This window comes from Lolium perenne, chromosome 2 (assembly GCF_019359855.2).
Source record: "Lolium perenne isolate Kyuss_39 chromosome 2, Kyuss_2.0, whole genome shotgun sequence".
Taxonomy (NCBI): domain Eukaryota; kingdom Viridiplantae; phylum Streptophyta; class Magnoliopsida; order Poales; family Poaceae; genus Lolium; species Lolium perenne.
Window position 1 is genome coordinate 284,764,648 of NC_067245.2, and position 20,165 is coordinate 284,784,812.

Here is a 20,165-nt window from a genome sequence, read left to right on the forward strand (position 1 = left end):
AGGTAAATTTTCTGGGTAGTTTTTCAGAGACGTGCTCAACTACGATACCAGTGCTGCTAGTCATGGTTATGGCTTTCTTGGCGCAGTCTATCAATCCATTGTGCTTGGACATCCAGTCCATTCCTAGGACAACTTCCAAACCTTTGGTTCCAAGTATGATTAGATTTGCAAAGAAATCTACATCATGGATTTTGATTGGCACATTTTTGCAAAATTTTCTAGCTTTGGTGGTTGATCCGGGGATTTGGACTATCATAACATGCTTCAAACTGAGGGGTTGAATTTTACTTGTTGATGCAAAGTCTTCGGTGACAAAGGAATGAGATGCTCCGGAATCAAACAACACTCTGGCAGGGATGTGGTTGACAGAAAACATACCCAGTACAACATCTGGTGCTTCCTGGGCTTCTTCGGCGTTCATGTGGTAGAGGCGGCCGTTGCGGTTGTTGGGGTTGTTGGGGGCGAACTTCTTGCCGGTGGAGACACGGCGTTGTTGCTGAGCAGGTGCAGCGGTGTTGCCAGCGAGCTTGGCAAGACGCTTGGGACACTCGTTGGAGTAGTGCCCCACTACACCACACTCATAACAAGTGATAGTGGTCTTGTCCTGCTTGTTCGCAACGGGGACGGCATTGCTTCCGGTTCTGGGAGCGGTGTTGGTGTTGGTGTTGTTGTTGTTAGGGGCTCGGGGTGGAGCGCGGTTGTAGTTGTTGTTGTTGTTGTAGTTGTTGTAGCCTCCTGGCTTGGAGTTTCCTCCACTCCGGTTCTGATAATCGGGGCGAGAGTTCTGCATCTGTGGCTTGTTGTTTCTCGGAGTGAAACCTCCGCTTGAGCTAGGGCGAAACTTTTGGGGGTGGCTTGATCCACTCTGATTTGCCATGCGGCGCTTGCGGTTCTCATTGGCTTGGTTTAACTTGCCCTCCATCTGGATGGCGGAGTCAACAAGGGCTTCGAGGTCGGCAAAGGGGATGTTGACAAGGACAGTCTGCATCTCATCATGCAGTCCGTTCAGGAATCTCTCCTTCCTCTTCTCAACGGTGTCGGTCTCATCAGGGGCATACCTCGACAAAGTGAGAAACTTGTCGCGGTATTCAACCACCGTCATGCGACCTTGTTTCAGCTCACGGAATTCATCCCTCATCTTCTTGATAAGACCCGGGGGTACATGGTACTTGCTGAACTTCAGCTTGAAATCCTCCCAAGTCATGAATTGGCCTCCGTTCATGGCACGGGTGCTTGTCCACCAAGCGCGGGCTGGTCCAGCGAGATAGTGAGTGGTGAACAAAACCTTCTCGTTGGCTTCTACTCCGGCTACCTCCAGATTGTTCTCCATAGTCTGGAGCCAATCGTCGGCGTCGAGGGGCTCCTCGGTCTTGCTAAACACCGGAGGGTTGGTGTTTTGGAAGTTCTTGAGCTTGGATCCGGGGTGGTCATGATTTCCATGGCCTTGGTTGGCGATGTTCTGCAAGGCGGTGAGGTTGGCTTGGCGTTCGGCTCTTTCGGTTTCCCGGTCTGCAAGCATGGTTTGCAGCAGTTGCAGCATCGCGTCGTTGGTGCGATTTGGAGGGGCCATCTGAAGATGTAGAAGATTATGAGATAAGAGGGAACATTCTATGGTTCATTTTGGGTTAAGTTTGAAAACAATTTGAAAACTTGAAATCTTTTCATGACAAACATAACATTCATTCATTCATGCAACACATAGTACAAACTACACACATACTCCAATGGTTTTAATAACCATTCTCATGCTACGATACAAGGGACAGGATACAACTCACACCTACTATAAGTGGAACTAGTGCAACTACTCCTCATCATCGACATCGATCGGGACGTAGTCGTCGGGTCCTGCCTCCAGGAACTCGTAGTCCTCCTCCTCGGTGTTCTCGTCCTCCTCAAAGTCGTTGTCGTCGCTCAGGAAGGCGTCTCCTCCCTGAATGTCGATGCCTCTATCGTCATCCTCCAGCTGACGAATCTGATCCTCCTGGGCCTTGACAGTGGCCTCAAGTGACGCGATCCGGGCGCGAAGGCGACGAATCGTAGCGTCCTTCTTGGCACGCTGCTGGCGAAGGCTCTTGCGGTCGTTGTTGAGTAGCTTGATCGCCTCACCCTGCTCGGTGATGTGAGCATGGGTCTGGTTCGCGTAAGCGCGGGAGGCGTCGAGGTCCTTCTGAGTCTGGTAGAGCATGAAGTCCAGGTGCTCAGCATGGTGCCTCAACTCCGGGTGCGGCTGCAGCTCCATGGGCACTCCCGCAGCATCACGCCTCACAAGGTGGGCGTAGCGAGAGGCGAGGATGCGCACCACGTTCTGTCCACAGAGGCGCGCAAGTGCCTCCTGTAGGCCACGTGCGAGTCCGTCGAGCCAGTTGCTCTCGCGGAAGGAGAAGAGGATCCTCTCCGAGGTGGGAGGCTCCATCTTGCCCCTCAAGTCGGCAGTGATCACCCACTGCAACTCTCCTCCGGGCGTGTCGTCCAGCTGAACCCCGTGAAACTCGGGGTGTGGGCGCCCAAGGAAGTCAGAGACGGCGTTGAGGTCGTGCTCGAAGATCAAGCTTCCTCCGTTCCCAAGCTGATAAAACTTGGTGTTGATGGGTTCATTCGGCTCCATCTGAAAGAGAATTGGATGAGTAAGTTAGAGAGTGCAAAGTGTGGCAAAATTTTAAGTTGATTCAAATAAGATAGAACATGATTCATCAAATTTTGGTAAAGTCTCAAAGACAAGAGTGTAGTAAATTTTCACAAATAGTTTCTTTCATTTGATTTCAAAGTTAAGGTTTTCAGAACGCCCATTCTAACTAAGGTCTTCTAAGGTCAAACAATGGCTCTGATACCAACTTGTCAACACCCGGATTTTTAAGTCCGGATGCCTATTATGTCATACATCGCAATCCCAGGAATATTGTTGTTGCGAGGCATAATAGTTAAGTATCACAGTCATCATTCATTACAAACCATAAGTCTTACAAATTTGGAATCACATGATCCATATTACACGAATAGTTGATCTATTGATCAACAAACAAACACAAGTTCATAGTTCAACATAGCGGAAGCGGAAGATACAAGGACTCTCTAGTCCACAGGCCAACGCTTGACGTCGGAAGACGCTTAGTTGTCGTAGGCGTCTTGCTGGTCATCTCCTTGGTCATCTTCATACTCTGGCCATTTGAATAGCCAGGGACAAAGCCGTGAGTAGTTTAAGTACTCGCAAACTAATACTAATATAAGTGCTAGACATTCTAGTATGGTTTGCTAAGCTCTAGTTTATTTGCATAAAGCTAGTTTTAGTTCACAAAGTTTGAGAAAAAGCTTATTCAAGTGCTAACTAACTCAAGGGGGAACATTAGTGTCATTCCCACCATTCAAGTGGTGATTTCAATTCAATTCACCACAAGTCATTTCACCATCATCTTTCAACATCGTTTTCAAAGATATGACATCGGAAACTATATGGCCTTTCCAACCGTCCGTAACCGTGGACGCGGCTATTCGAATAGGTTTACACTCTGCAGAGGTTGCACACTTGTGCCACAACATTTGATTTCATCCGTCGGGATTACCCCGAATCATTGTAACACAGTACGCGGATCATCAACCATAACCTTTCACTTACAAATCCTAGTATGAGCACCTCTCCCCATGAGCTTGGCCTCCCAGTGAAGACCAACTGTCAACCTGGGAACTGCACAGGGCTTGGGCCGGACATTCACCTCATTTCGCATCATATCATATCAGTTCTTTTGTGGTAGAGGCAGCTTTCGGCATAACCCCGATGACGCTTGTTTAGAGGGAACCCATACTAAGACGCATAAACTTCCAGTTAAGCCCTACCCATAATCAGGTATTGTGGGGGTACTTAATAATTGGAAAGGTATCGCATTCAAACCAACATCATTGTTTATCAAAAATCACCATCTTCTCTTGTTCACATTCACCCTCAAAAATCATTCAATGGAATGCATCATCATTCCAAAGTTTCAAATCCATTTAAAAATCACATTGTTCCCATCTAGAGTAGTCAAGTTTTATTTCATTAGCACTAGCTCTAAATCATGAGGGGTGCTATCTTGCTTTGCTTGGAAGAGACTAACTCACTACTCTAGTAACCAACTTGTACTTTGACCAAAGTTAACTATAAAAGTAACTCATTTAGAAAACAAGTAAAAACTTGTAGTGTAAAAACTTGGGATAGGCTTATGTAAGATAAGATAAGAATCATGGTGCCTTGCCCCAAAAGGGCTTTGCACTTTGCAAGAATAATAGCTTGCCTTGGTAGTTCTCAAACTGTTCCTCCTCCTCCTCCTCTTGGTAGCAACCTTCTTCTTCGGCGTACTCTCCGGTGCTACCGTCTAAATTTGAATACGAGTATAATTACTCACTAATTCAATGGCTATTCCATACATCACATATAACACACAAACTACTCTATGCACACAAATAAATTAACTAGGGTGCATGGGTTGTGGGGTTTAAATAGAATTCACTTCTTTGCATTTCATATGTAAATGATAGTTTCCATAGGGTTCTTGAGAAATAATTTCCTCTCATTGAAATCTTCTTAAGATTTAATTTCTCAAACAATCATGTATGAACTCATATTGACCTAAGTCAAATGTTCATCATCATCATTTGTGAAAATGATTTAAATGAGGTAGATCACCTCATACTATTTAAATAACACTATATTTGATTTAATTCTCAAGTAATTCATATAAGAGAGTTTGGAACCAGGGGTCCAAACATCCCATGAATTCATGTGAGACAAGTTTAAATGAAGTGTAAGACTCCACATAATTTACTTTAATAGTTTTGGACAATATCAACTAGTTAAACTAGCCATAATATCCATTCATTAAACTATGGCATGATCATACAAAGTGACCACACCATTTTATTGCATAAACAATTAGTGTAAGTCAAATGTGAGCTATTAGAGTTGGAATTAACTTAATATCTATTTTGGTTGAATTTTAAGAATTATTCGAATAGGGAAAAGTCCCTGTCTTGTTATTTTTATCACATTAATTCTACAAAGAATCTGGTCATGGGACCAGTGGCATTGGCTAGATAATTTCTCTAGCTTTCCAACCATATAAAGTTCATCAAATTTGGTTTAGCCAATTTAATTCTATTGAATTTCAAAGTGGCAGCAGTATTGAAATTTATTTGCAATAATTAAACTGGATTTGAATTTAACAGGCCGCGGGAAAACTAGTTGGGCTAAAAGATTTGAAAACGGCCCAAGGCCAGCCCAGCCACGGTCCAGTGCCGCGCGGGCTGCCTGATAGCGGGTCCCGCATGTCAGCGGCTTTTAAACGCCGAAGCGGTACCGATCAATGGGAGGCGTTGGATTAGAAGGGGATCGGAGGGCCGTGGTTCATCGTCGTCTCCGACGAGAACCCGACGGTGCGGCGGCGGCAGTAGGGGGTGGGAGAGCTTACGGCGGCTCCAGCAAGGGATGGCAATATGCGCGAGGTAGATGTGGACGACGGCGGTTCTCCTGGTACCGGCGGCGTCGCCTGAGGTGGCTCCAATCGTCGGCGAGCTTCCGCGGCGGCGTGCGGCAGTGAGGTAGAAATTGGGCGGCTCTGGTGGTCAATGTGGAGCGGCGAGGTGGCTGGGAGATCAAGGAAGGAGAGGGAGGAGTGGTGGTGTGAAGGAATCGACGAGGCGATGCCTCCTTTTATAGGCGAGCGAGTGCCCGAGGCTCTGCGGCGAACTCGACAAGGGCGCGGCGTCTCCGGCGGTCTAGCGAGCTAGGCGAGGGCACGGTGGTGTTCCTGGCGTCACGGTGGTCCTCTGGGTGGCGACAGGTAGGGTAGGCGGTGCCTAACGCGGTCGGGGCGTCGCGGGTTCTGGCGCGTCTACGGCGGCTTTTCTTCTCCGTCTCCGGCGGCGGTGGCCAGGGGTCGTGGTCGCGCGAGTGTCTGCGAGCTGCGTGGCGACGCGGCGATGCTCAACCCGCAGCTAAGTGGTCCAGGGAGTGTGCGAGGTGGCCAGGCGAGAGGTGGCCAGGGCGTGTCTGCGGCGCGCACACGTGCGACGCGAGCGGCATACTGGCCGCCATGGGCGCGCGCTGGTCTGGCCGGTGCAGTGCTCCTCCTCGACATGGTCGGTTGCTAGGTGGTGTAGGCGATGGGGTGGCGTCGTTTTGGCACGGTGGCCGTGGCTGAGGAAGAAGGAAGAGAGGGGGAGCTCGACGTGTGGAGCATGGCCGGCATGGCCATGTCCATGCATGGTTAGCTCCCTTGCTAGGGTTTCTATTGGGCATTGATTTGGTTAGAGGGAACCAGGGGACAAGGTAGGTTAGAGTTGGGGTAGATTAGGTGTGTAGAATCACTATTTGCAATAGTTGCAAATAGTGCCCGATTTTGGAATTTGCCAAAAATAACCAAATTTGAAATAATTCAAATGGTGAAAGTTTTTGAAATGTGAGTGTTGATATAAGTTGTAAATGACCAGAGAGGTTTTGAGGTGGTGGTGGAATTTTTAGAATTCAAACATTTGCAAAATTGGCTAAGTGAGGAATGTTGCATATGTGAGAAAGTTGAAACTTTGGATGAGCCTTGCTCATGATCCAAGATGAATTTGGCATGATGATCTTCACCAAAGTTGTTCACCTTGATGTTGACTTTGAAATGGTGCAAAGAGTTAGCAAGAGTTGGTTTGGGAAAAAATGAATGGCAAGGGCTCAAAGTGGTGATCAGACTAGAATTGTCAAAATTGACCATTATCATATGTGAGTGGAATTTGTGTTTGAAATCCATTTGAATTGTGAATCTTTGATTCCAAAAGTTGTAGTAAGTGTTTAATAACATTACTCAACTAATGGTGCAGACCAAATAGGTCTAGGGTCAAAATTTATAAAAATGCCATAGGGCATATGTGAGGGTTTTTAGGGTTTTGCATTTTATGGAATTTCTTCCTCTTTGATTTATTTGGGTTGGTGATCTTCATATGATCACTCTAGGGTTTTAGAGCATATCAAATACAAGTAAAAGCAATCATCATGGAATATCACTCAAATGCACAAGTCCTATGCATGGTACTATATGCAAATAGAAAAGTTTTTGTTGGTTTGAAATTTTGCTTTCTGGATTTCTCTAACTTTCTTTTTATTGAAATTTGGGGTGTTACAGCCGCCATCACAGAGCCAAGCTCGGGAGGGTTCTGAAGCTCAACCCGGCACCCTGCTGGAGGGGGAGATCATCGCCGGAGGCCTCTACATCGCCATGCCCACCTCCGAAGTGATGTGTGAGAAAATCATCTATGGACTACGGGTCCATAGAGTAGTTACATGATTGTCTTCTCCAATTTATGCTTCATGTTTAGATCTTGTGAGCTGCCTATCATGATCAAGATCATCTTTATGTAATGCTACGTGTTGTGTTTGCTAGGATCCGATGAATATTGAATACTATGTTGAGATCGAGTATATACTTGTCATATGTTATTTGCGATCTTGCATGCTCTCCGTTACTAGTAGATACTCTGGCCAAGTAAATAATTGTGACTCCAAGAGGGAGTATTTATGCTCGATAGTAGGTTCATGCCTCTAGTTTTCTGAAAGAGTGACAATAACTTCTAAGATTGCAGATGTGTTGTTTCTACTAGGGAGAAAACAATAATGTTTTATCCAAGGGTAATTGTATTGTTTACTTTACACACATTGCTTAATGTGATAATCTGTTGCTTGCAACTTAATACTGGAAGGGGTTCGAACGATAACCGGAAGGTGGATTATTAGTCATAGACGCGGTTGGATTACGGTCTATGTATTATGTTGTAATGCTCAAACAAATCTCATAGTAATCATCTTGTCATGTATGGTCGGTATTCTGTCAATTGCCCAGCTGTAATTTGTTCACCCAACATGTTATTTATCTTTATGGAGAGACATCTCTAGTGAACTGTGGACCCCTGTTCTTTTCCTTTACACTGATAAATCCATTTACTGCAAACCTATTTTGTTTACTTTATGCAAGCACTGTTCTCTTTAATTCCACTGCAAACAAATATCTCTTTCCACACTATACAGTTAATCCTTTGTTTTCAGCAAAACCGGTGAGATTGACAACCTCACTGTAAGTCGGGGCAAAGTATTTTAGTTGTGGTGTGTGCAGGTTCCACGTTGTTTCTGACGCTGGTAGTGCGTCCTGCCAAAAGTCAGCTAGCAACACCTTTAGAAGTCATTCCTTTCTCCTACTGGTCGATTAAACCTTGGTTTCTTACTAAGGGAAAACTTGTTACTGTGTTTATCATACCTTCCTCTTGAGTTCCCCAACGGTATGCAACTGCGCAACATCACCCTTCAATTTGGGGTAGCCCGTTGTAAAAGCATCGCTAGCATATTCTTAAACCGCAACCCACATTTGCGTGTTTGCAAGTCGTAGAAATCGCGATTTGCGGGTCAAAAAAAATCCCTCAACGGACCAAATACAACAAACTAAACTATAAATTTTAAAAAAAGCAGGAGATAGATGATGCATTCTATTCAAATTTTGATCATTGCATGCATACAAAAGTGCAGAGGTTTTGCATAAAATGCGCCCTAAGACCTCCGGAAATCGCCACCACGGCATACTACGTACCAGAGTTCGGCTTCAGGATGCTCACCTGAGCCTCTTGCCATGGTGGAGAGTGGGCGGCTTCACGATGCCGCCTTCACTCATTGTCGCTGAAAATTTCGCAATAACCTTCCCCTACTCCTCCGCCACCACCCTCCACTCCTCCGCCTTCCTGGCTTCGCGGTGGCTCGTCTCCGACACGAGACTGAGGACGGTCGGAAGATGGTGGTCATCAAAAAAATCTCCGGGCGCGAAGCCGAGCGTGTCCTCGAGCATGGTAGGATCTTGTCCTGCTCGGCGTCCTCGACGTAATAGCCGGGAGCAAATGAGGGCTTCGGCGCGTCGTTGACCTCCATCTTCACCAGCTGCCAGGGGCGCGCGCGAGGTTGACGCGGAGCAGATCGAGAGGGCGGTGCTGTGGCGGGAGGAGAAGCTCTACTCCCACCGGTAGAACACGGGTGACGGCGTCAGCCCATACTTGGTGTACCGGTAGGAGCCGCGTCCAAGCGCTCCTTAGTAGCTTCCGATTTCTCTCTGGCGATGTTATTCCTACCACGGCCACTCGCGCTCACACCGCAGCCAACCTGGCAACCCTCGCGACCGCTCAAGATGCGATCGGACACCATGGCGACAAGGGATGCTCGGATCTGCCGACGACGCATTCGATTGAGCTCGTCTAGAGGGGGGTTAATAGGCGGTTTAAAACATTTACGAATATGGCTTAACAAATGCGGAATAAAACTAGTGTTTAATTTGTCAAGCACAAAACCTATATAACTAGGGTTCACCTATGTGCACAAAGAACTTATGCTAAGCAATACAAGTAACTATGTGATAGCAAGATATATAACTTCAAGCAAGAAGGCTATCATAATATAAAGTGCATAAGTAAAGAGCTCGGGTATAGGAATAACTGAAGTGATGCGGAGACAATGATGTATCCCGAAGTTTACACTCTTGTGAGTGCTACTCTCCGTTGGAGCAGTGTGGAGGACAAGTCACTCCAAATGCATGATGACCAACGTATTCTCCTCGAGAATTCCCACCAAAAGGGATGTCCTCGATCCACTATGGAACCTTAGGGTGGTCACAGAACCCGCACAAAGCTTGGGGCTATCTCCACAACTTAATTGGAGGCTCCCAATAAATCACCACAAAGGCCTTAGCCTTGAAGAATCTCCACAACTTAATTGGAGTCTCCAAGAACACCACAGAGACCACAAAGACCATTAAGTCGTCTAGGGTCCAAAGACCCAAGAGGAACAAGCTCCGGGAACAAGCTCCCGAAGTGAATATCTCATGAACTTTCACATCCACGTATCACAAGGAGAAGTCAAACCGATGCACCAAATGAAATGGCAAGAACACCACGAAGATGCTCAAGTACTTCTCTCTGAAATTCCAACAAAGTTACAAAAGTTATTGGGGGAATAAGAGAGGAAGAACAAATAGGAGGACGAACACCTAATTTCTCCAAGATCTAGATCTAGTAGATTCCCCTCACAAAAAGAGAGATTTGTTTTGTTAAGATGTAGATCTAGATCTCCTCTATCTTTTCCTCAATTATGGGCAAGAATCATGGAGGGATTAGAGGGAGAGGAAGCTTCTCAAAGTCAACAATGGAGTAGAGAGAGAGTATAAAAAGCAACCAACTCAACGGGGAAGAAGGGAGTTATATATGGCCTCCAAAATGGAATCTAACCGTTGAAAACACACCCAAAAACACCCCCCAGCCGGACCTTTCGGGCTTGGTCGGACCAATCTGGCCGGCCGGACTCGTCCGACCAAGTCCGGACCATTCCGGGCACAATTTTCGTGCTCGCAGTAATCCGGCCGGACCGAGTCTAGCCCATGGCCGGACCAGTTCGGCCGGCAGTGCACCGCACACACAAAAAATGTTGCCATTTTCACATACGAACTTCGATTTTGATGAACTTGGGATCATTAGAATCACAAGAAAGAGATCTACGAGGTCATGCAGGGAAACATCATAGTCCAACCACACAGTATAAGATCAAAAGGGGAAAGTTTTAACCTATCTATAAGAGCTAAATCGGTAACACCTCCAATAAGGAAATTACAACAACTTGAATTAGAAAACTCGGATTTAGGTGAAACCAATTTAGTTGGAAATATGACGACAAGAGCTAGCCCACAAAGAGATAAAATCTTAATAAAATGTAGGATATATTTTTTCATGAATTTAGAGGTGAAACCTCTCAATACAAAGAGGCGGGAAAAACTCTAATATCGAAAACACAAGTATTTCATGTGGAATCCGTTTTCGATGTACTAGAGCTTGTCATGAGAATAAGCACAAGCTCTAAAGCACCATATGGATAAAATCCAAATAACAACCAAGAAAGATGATGCAAGGATGCAAAGGTTTGACCTCTCTCCAAATGATACGACCGAGTTACTCACTCGAGAGCCCCTTGATAGTGCGGCAACTAACCTATAACCCGGTCTCCTAACTAAACCACGAGACCGATAAGAAAGAAACCCTATCAAGACCAAACCTTAACCTTGAGCATTCCACTTGAAATTGATGATGACGATCTTGACCGCAACAAGGTGGAACGCCATTCTTGATTGTGCTTGCTTGATGAAGTCTTGTGGATTGCTCCCCCACACTCCACTACGGGAGCTCTTCTTTGGTGCATATTCACATATCCATGGACACCACATAAATGGCAAGCTTCAAGCATATGATCTCTTTGAGTTGGCTCATCTTGAACTTGCACCTCATTTCTTCTTATTTCAACTTTGAAGCCAACATATAGTTCAAGCATTGCGTATGGACAACTCCTACACATATGACTCAATGAAAACATTAGTCCATAAGGATTGTCATTAATTACCAAAACCACACATTGGGGCTCCATGCACTTTGAATCCCCCCCATTTTGGTAATTGATGACAATCTCTTTGAGAGGGTTTATATAAGGAATTTAAGTAGCAAACAAGTTGAATAAATAGAGCAAACTCCCTCATAATATATGCACGTGTGAATGAACTTGAATTTCATTGCATATATTAGCAATCAAAGCCTAGTGGAGTTTCCTCTCAATATTCAACCAAGCGAGGCAACAAGATGCAAAGCATGAAAGGCAAATATTTTGGCACAAAGCAAGAAGCATAAAACCCGGCCCATTCCCTAAACCCTCAAAACTTCTCTCCCATTGGCATCCATTGCCGAAATGGGCGAAAAATCTAGAGAGGTCAATATAGTGAGAATTCGTGCATAAGGCGTGCATTTCTCATATTGTGAATGGAATCAAATGCACGTATCCAATGATGAATACTCGGAGAGATTCAAACTATATATAGGATCAAAGATTGCAAAAAGATAAAAAAGTCAATAAGCTTCAACACATGAAGCAAGCAAACAAATGAACCAAAAATAAGAAACCAAATAAAGAGTAGATATTATGATAAGATCAAGTAGAGTGCTCTAAATAATATAAGGAAGCTCCCCAAGGTTTATGCACAAATATAGACAATTTATATTCGAATATAGGTGCACAAACATTGTATCATCACTCCCATAATATCATTCAAAGCAAAAGATACCAAGTGAAATAAAATCTTATGATCACCACAAGATAGTGCTTTAAATAAAATGAGGAAGCTCCCCAAGGTACATGCATAAATTGGATTGTTGCATTTGAATACAATATGCATAACATGGAATCCCCACTACCTCGTTACCATTTAAACAAAACATTTGCAAGAGACCATAGATAAGAAATTAAGCTTAACACTTGGAGCAAATAAATGGTTGAGCAATAAGTAAGAGATCCCATAATAAGAGGCTCAACCACAAGGATATGTGAGAGGCATGGCCAAACATATTATGAGACTAATACAAGGATGAGAAAAAATAGCATCATCATAGTCTTAAAAGAGTGATTTTGCATAATCATGACCAAACAACATATAAAAAATAAGATATCAAGTGGAGAATTATCATCTCTTATGTGTATAAGTTTCTCTAAGTAGACAACATCACAAAGATATGTATCCACAAATAAACATGTACACATAAAATAGATACAAAATAATTAAAACATGATATCCAAAGCGAAGTCATGCAATCTACCAATAAGATCTTTGCTTAATAGCATGCCCACATGCTCAATTTTATCTTATTGTACATTAATGAACTTCAACCACAAACACATCAAAGACATCGAAAATATCAAGAAGGGAAAGAAGATAGTTGGGATGCTTCGAGAAAAGCAACAAGTATCACAATTAAAGGATACAAAAAAAGAACTCAATTTGCAATAAAGGAGGTTTCATTAAGACATTTGCAAATAGAGAGATTCATTCCAAGATGTAACCATGAGGTTGAATACAAGAAAAGTATGCATGAGAATATACTTGTTACCAAGATAGTATTAGTGTGGATGTAGTATATATGAGTTCGTTGATCATCCTAGCTTGCCTCAAATAATCATTTAGTAAGCACTTCTTCCTTATGAATTTCGCAAGCATCCAATGCATCTTCATGTACCTAAAACAAATTTAAGTACAAAATGGTCCCCAAACTAATTGGTCCAAAGTAGTTAGACACTACAACATATAGGACAAACTCATAAATATGTGCATATTGATATGAAATTGAATTTCATACACATTTTAGCTCATTTAGGATTTGTTGGAGTTTACCCCATATATTGGAAACAATGAAAGCAGAGCATGCCACAGAATAGACATATAGTAAATATGCATGCAAGAGACTCTCAAGAACCAAACATAAATACAATTTGGACGAAACACTAACTGAATCAAGAACAAATAATTGTCCAAGTTATATCAAAGAATAAAATCAACACAAGATTGATTCCAAAGACTTATCTCATTACAAGAAGCTAATTAAACCCAAAAAAATAAATGAGATAACCAACCCCCAAGAGAGCAAGGTTCCAAAAAATAAACCAAACCCTCACACTTTTCATGATGGCACGAAGTACCAAAAAAAGGTTTGTCTTCCAAAAACAAATACTTGAAAATGATCAAGCGATGTTGTGATATAATTATAAAAGTAGCATTTTAACAAATATAGGAGAGCTCCCCAAGATTAGTGAATTATTTAATATTTTACATTTGGATACAAAATGCACAAGAGTGGGATCATCACTCTACTTATATCAAATAAAACACTAGAAAAGTTCAAGTAGATAAAAGATCCATAATATGCAAGGAAGACACATGGGAGTCAAAGGCAAAAACAATTTGATGGCAAGGAATAAAACAATTAAACACAAGAGCCATTGTAAAGATGATCAATAAATATCTACCTTATAATAGATTACCAATTGTCCTAGGATAAGAGATATTTCGGAAATATTTCCCGGTGGTAGTTTCCAAGTATATCCAAGATCATATTCACACATAACAAAGCATATGGTAAAATATAAGAGTTATCCATTATGCAAAGAGACTTTATTGATAGCTTCAATTAATTACACCACCATACAAAGCGATGAATAGCATAACATGAAGCGCATGATTTCCCAAAAAGGATATTGAGAAGCACATTGTGGAAAACCATGCCAATAAAAGCTCTCACAAACAAGATCCACAAGGATATTAGCAAAGAAGCCATTTAAGCAAATTTGGACTTGTTTAGCAAAACATGTCACATAGGAGCAAGATAATTTACAATATCACTACTATGTGAGATAATATCAAATATACACATTTTCATGGCTTGAATATGCACAAAGCATAATACTCCGCCATGATGTGATAAAGCATTTATTTTCATAAGAGGCAAATAAATTCGAGCTAGAGATAGTTAATGGACATTAGAATTTGAATTTCTCATGAGGATGACATACCACATAGAAACTAGATAATCTTGCAATATCAATTCGAAGTGATATTTCTCTTGTACACACATTGTTAGGATTGTGAGATTCCCAAAGGCATACCACTCCCCCAAAATGGGATAGTCCATTAATCACTCAGAAGAGCCATATAAGATACACCAAGATGCAAATAGGCTCCAACACAAACATAAATACATGGTGCACAACCTAACGTACATAGACTTGATTTCTCAAGATAGTTCAACTAGGAAGCACAACATATACAAGCATATGCAAGATACAAAACCAACACATGCAAAAGGGGCGAGTAACTTTCAATGTAAATAAGTTGAGTACATGTTACCATAAGGAGGAACATTGGATATATGATATAAATGAGATAATCCAAATGACTTAGCTTGAGAGAACATAAATTATGAAGGTCCCTTAATTCTTCATGATGTAGCCAAGTCCCCAATGCCCTCCAACATCACCTACTGATCAAGTTTTAGCTTGTTGGTCCCCAACTAAGTTGGGTCCTAAGAGGTTAGTTACAATAGGTTTGGCAACCCAAATGGTTCTTTTCTTAACACCACTTTGAGCACCAACATATTTGGCAAACACATTTCCAACCTCATCCTTACAAAGAGAATAGACATCATCAATGATGATAGGGTTGGACGAGGTACCAATAGTGCAAAAGGAGGATATGTGGCCCTTCTCACGACATATGTAGCAAGTTCTTCTCTTCTCCTTCTTATCACTTGATTTCTCCATAATGGTACAATTAGCTTTATTCTTCTTGGGAAGTGGATTTTATTCAACCCGAGGTTGGGCATTGCCTTGAACTTGAGGCCGCTTCCCTTCTTGCTTCTCACTAAGAGGCTTCTTCTTCAATGGGCAAGATCTAACATGATGCCCTTCAATTTTGCACTTGAATCAAGTAACCTTGGCCGGATCTTTGACTTGAACTTTGCCCTTCTTGTTCTTGGAGCTTTTGGACTTCTTCTTGTTGTTGGAGATAAATCCAAGTTCGCTCTTGTCATTGGGGGATTGTTGCACACTCAACATCTTGTCAAGTTTGCATTTCCCTTCATGACCCTTTTTCAATTCTTTCTTCAAGGAAGTGACTTGAGCCTTGAGCCTTGATTTCGTCTACATGGTTAGTAACAACACAAATACTAGAGGAAGTAGAGACTTCATTGTTAGAGCAACAAGGCAAGGAGGATGATTCATCACAAGATTTTGCAATACTATGAGTAGATGAATCAATAGGACTAGCACATGGCAATATAGCATTTTGAGAATTAGTGATAGTATCCACATGAGGCTCACAAGATGTTACCTTTGACATGATAGCCTCATGAGCTTACTTTAGCTTCTCATGGGAAACTAGAAGTTCATCATGGGAGCTAGAGAGTTTTCCATGACTTTCTTCCAAAATCCCGTACTTGCTAGTTAGCAATTCAAGTTGGGCCCTTAGCTCAACATTCTCCGTCAAAATGGATGCTTCACAAGATGTAGAGTTAGTAGCACAAGCATCATCATTAATAGCAATAGGAGAAGGCAAGTTGGCATGCTCTTTTAGATATGAAGCTTTAAGTTGCTCAGGTGACTCGGTGAGTTTGGTGAGCGCACTCTCAATGACCCTAGAGCCATTTTTGAGTTGCTCAAAATCCTCAAGGAGTTTAGCATTCACAAACACAAGCTTATCATTTTTTAGCTTTAGATCATTTGCCACTTCAAGATCTCTATCATGGTTTTCCTTTATTCTAGACAATTCTAGAGAAAAGGTCTCCTCAAGAGATTCTTTGGTGGTTTGTTCTTCTTCAAGTTCACCCTTTAGAGAACCTATTTCATCGGCATACTCGCGTTCAAGAACACCCATTTTTAATATGGTGTACTCATGCATCTCACTAAGTTTTTGGCTCTCAATAGCATAAACTAAGATTTCAACAAATTTAGATCAAGAATTTTTTTTCGCGAAGAGCACGATGAACAACCTCACCCTTGTCATGTAAGGAGGCAATCAATTCCTCTTCTTCTTCATGTACTTCATCTTCATCATTATGAGAAAGATTAGCTTCCGAGGTATGAGATACAATAGAAGCATTAGCCACAAGGCATATATGAGAAACTTGAGATGATGGAGAAGAAGAGATACTTGAAGCTCCATTCAAGATCTTGTCATTGCCAATGGATTCTTCGGTTTCCTCTACATTGTTAGACACACAACAACTAGAGGAAATAGAAGCATTTATATCATGGCGACAAGAATTAGCAAGCATATCACCATGGCATTTAGATGAGAATTTAACACATGTTATGCAAGGACTATCAACACAAGCATGTGAATCATTTATAGTGCTATATGTGCTTAAGTCCAAAGATGAAGCATTGCAATGAGATAAAGATGAAGGATCATCAAGAATAGGATCACCCTCAACATTGCAGTGGTCATCAGCACTCACCTTGGCATTTCCTTGTGTCTTGAAACACAATGGTGAAGTGGATGAAAGTTCATCATGGCCGGAAGTGGAGGGAATAATGTTGGACACATCACATTTTTCTTGAAGCTTTGTCCATAAATCATGAGCGCTCCAGAAAGGCAAGATTGCAAGAATATCTACATTGCTCAAAGCATGAACAAGCACGTTAGATGATTGAGCATTAAGATATACAATTTTCTCATCCTCTAAAGATAGATTTTGGAAATCCATCAGAGGAGAAAAACCTATATCTACAATTCTCTCCACATGAGGGTCAATGGCCCGAAAATGACAAAGCATGCGAATTTTCCAAACATCATAATTTGTGCCATCGAATATAAAAGTGTGATCATGCACTAAATCTCTAGCCGTCATCCTTACTCTCAAGGCCGTAAAGCCTATAGGGAGAGACCGGGCTCTGATACCAATTGAAAGGACACTGATGCTGCATAGAGGGGGGTGAATAGGCGGTTTAAAACTTTTACAAATATGGCTTAACAAATGCGGAATAAAACTAGTGTTTAATTTGTCAAGCACACAACCTATATAACTAGGGTTCACCTATGTGCATAAAGAACTTATGCTAAGCAATACAAGTAACTATGTGATAGCAAGATATATAACTTCAAGCACAGGCTATAACAATATAAAGTGCATAAGTAAAGAGCTTGGGTATAGGAATAACCGAAGTGACGCGGAGACAACGATGTATCCCGAAGTTCACACTCTTGTGAGTGCTACTCTCTGTTGGAGCGGTGTGGAGGACAAGTCACTGCAAATGCACGATGGCCACCGTATTCTACTCGAGAATTCCCACCAAAAGGGATGTCCTCTATCCACTATGGAACCTTAGGGTAGTCACCGAACCTGCACAAAGCTTGGGGCTATCTCCACAACTTAATTGGAGGCTTCCAATAAATCGCCACAAAGGCCTTACCCTTGAAGAATCACCACAACTTAATTGGAGTCCCCAAGAACACCACAAAGACCACAAAGAACACTAAGCCGTCTAGGGTCCAAAGACCCAAGAGGAACAAGCTCCGGGAACAAGCTCCCGAGGTGAATATCTCATGAACTTTCACCTCCACGTATCACCCCGAAGAAGTCAAACCGATGCACCAAATGCAATGGCAAGAACACCACGAAGATGCTCAAGTACTTCTCTCTCAAATTCCAACAAAGCTACAAAAGATATTGGGGGAATAAGAGAGGAAGAACAAATAGGAGAAGAAACACCAAATTTCTCCAAGATCTAGATCTAGTGGATTCCCCTCACAAAGAGAGGAATTTGTTTGGTCAAGATGTAGATGTAGATCTTCTCTATCTTTTCCTCAAATATGAGCAAGAATCATGGGGGGATTAGAGGGAGAGGAAGATTCTCAAAGTCAATAATGGAGTAGAGAGAGAGAGTAGGTAAGCAACCAACTCAATGGGGAAGAAGGAGGTTATATATGGCCTCCAAAATGGAATCTAACCGTTGAATACGCACCCAAAAAAACCCCCCAACCGGACCTTTCGGGCTTGGCCGGACCAATCTGGCTGGCCGGACTCGTTCGACCAAGTCCGGACCATTCCGGGCACAATTTTCGTGCTCGCAGTAATCCGGCCAGACTGAGTCTGGCCCGTGGCCGGACCAGTCCGGCCGGCAGTGCACCGCACACCAAAAAAATTGCCATTTTCACGTACGAACTCCGATTTTGATGAGCTTGGACTCGTTAGAATCACAAGAAAGGGATCTACGAGATCATGCATGGAAACATCATAGTCCAACCATGAAGTATAAGATCAAAAGGGGAAAGTTTTAACCTATCTATAAGAGCTAAACCGGTAACACCTCCAATAAGGAAATTGCAACAACTTGAGTTAGAAAACTCGGATTTAGGTGAAACCAATTTAGTTGGAAATAGGATGACAAGAGCTAGCCCACAAAGAGATAAAATCTTAATAACATGTGGGATAGATTTTTCCATGAATTTAGTGGTAAAACCTCTCAATACAAAGATACGAAAAAACTCCAATATCGAAAACACAACAAGTATTTCATGTGGAATCCGTTTTCGGTGTACTAGAGCTTGTCATGAGAATAAGCACAAGCTCTAAAACACCATATGGGTAAGATGCAAATAACAACCAAGAAAGATGATGTAAGGATGCAAAGGTTTGACCTCTCTCCAAATGATACGACCGAGTTACTCACTCGAGAGCCCCTTGATAGTGCGGCAACTAACCTATAACCCGGTCTCCTAACTAAACCACGAGTCCGATAAGAAAGAAATCCTATCAAGATCAAACCTTAACCTTGCGCATTCCACTTGAGATTGATGATGACGATCTTAACCGCAACAATATGTAACGTCTTTCTTAATTGTGCTTGCTTGATGAAGTCTTGTGGATTGCTCCCCACACACTCCACTACAGAAGCTCTTCTTTGGTGCATATTCGCATATCCATGGATACCACATAAATTGCAAGCTTCAAGCATATGATTTCTTCGAGTTGGCTCATCTTGAACTTGCACCTCATTTCTTCTAATTACAACCTTGAAGCCAACATATGGTTTAAGCATTGTCTATGAACAACTTCTACACATATAACTCAATGCAAACATTAGTCCATAGGGATTATCATTAATTACCAAAACCACACATGGGGGCTCCATGCACTTTCAGAGGGCCCAACATATTTTGTGGGCTAAACCGTGTATGCAGGGATTGATCTGTCCCAAAAAGACGTCGATACCCTTAAACCAGCCTACAAACATATTATGGGTAAAAAAATACATGCACTAATAGCCCTTATATCCCGAGCCGTCACGTTGGCAGGCGGCACACGGAGGCGCTGCTCTCCACCGACCTGTTCGGCAGCGCGCGGGTGCCGCACTCCCTCCGCGGCAACTCCTTGGGCCGCGGCCCAGGATCAGGCAATATCTTCTTTTTCTTTTTTTTTCTTTTTTTCAATTGTTTTTCTTTTTTACAAAAATCTGATTGTTTCTAGAAAAAATAAATTAAACATTTTTTCTAGATGTGACATTTTTTGAACTCGGACAATTTTAAAAATTTAACATTTTTAAATTTGAACAAATTTTAAAACTGAACATTTTCAAAATTTGAACAAATTTTATTAGTAAACAGTTTCGAATTTTGAACAAATTTTAAACCTGATTTTTTTTGATTTTTTTAAAAAAAATCAAATCTGAATATTTTCAAATTTTGAAACATTTTAAAATTTGAACATCTTTTAAATCTGCATATTTTCAGAATTTGAAACATTTGCAAATCTAAATATTTTAA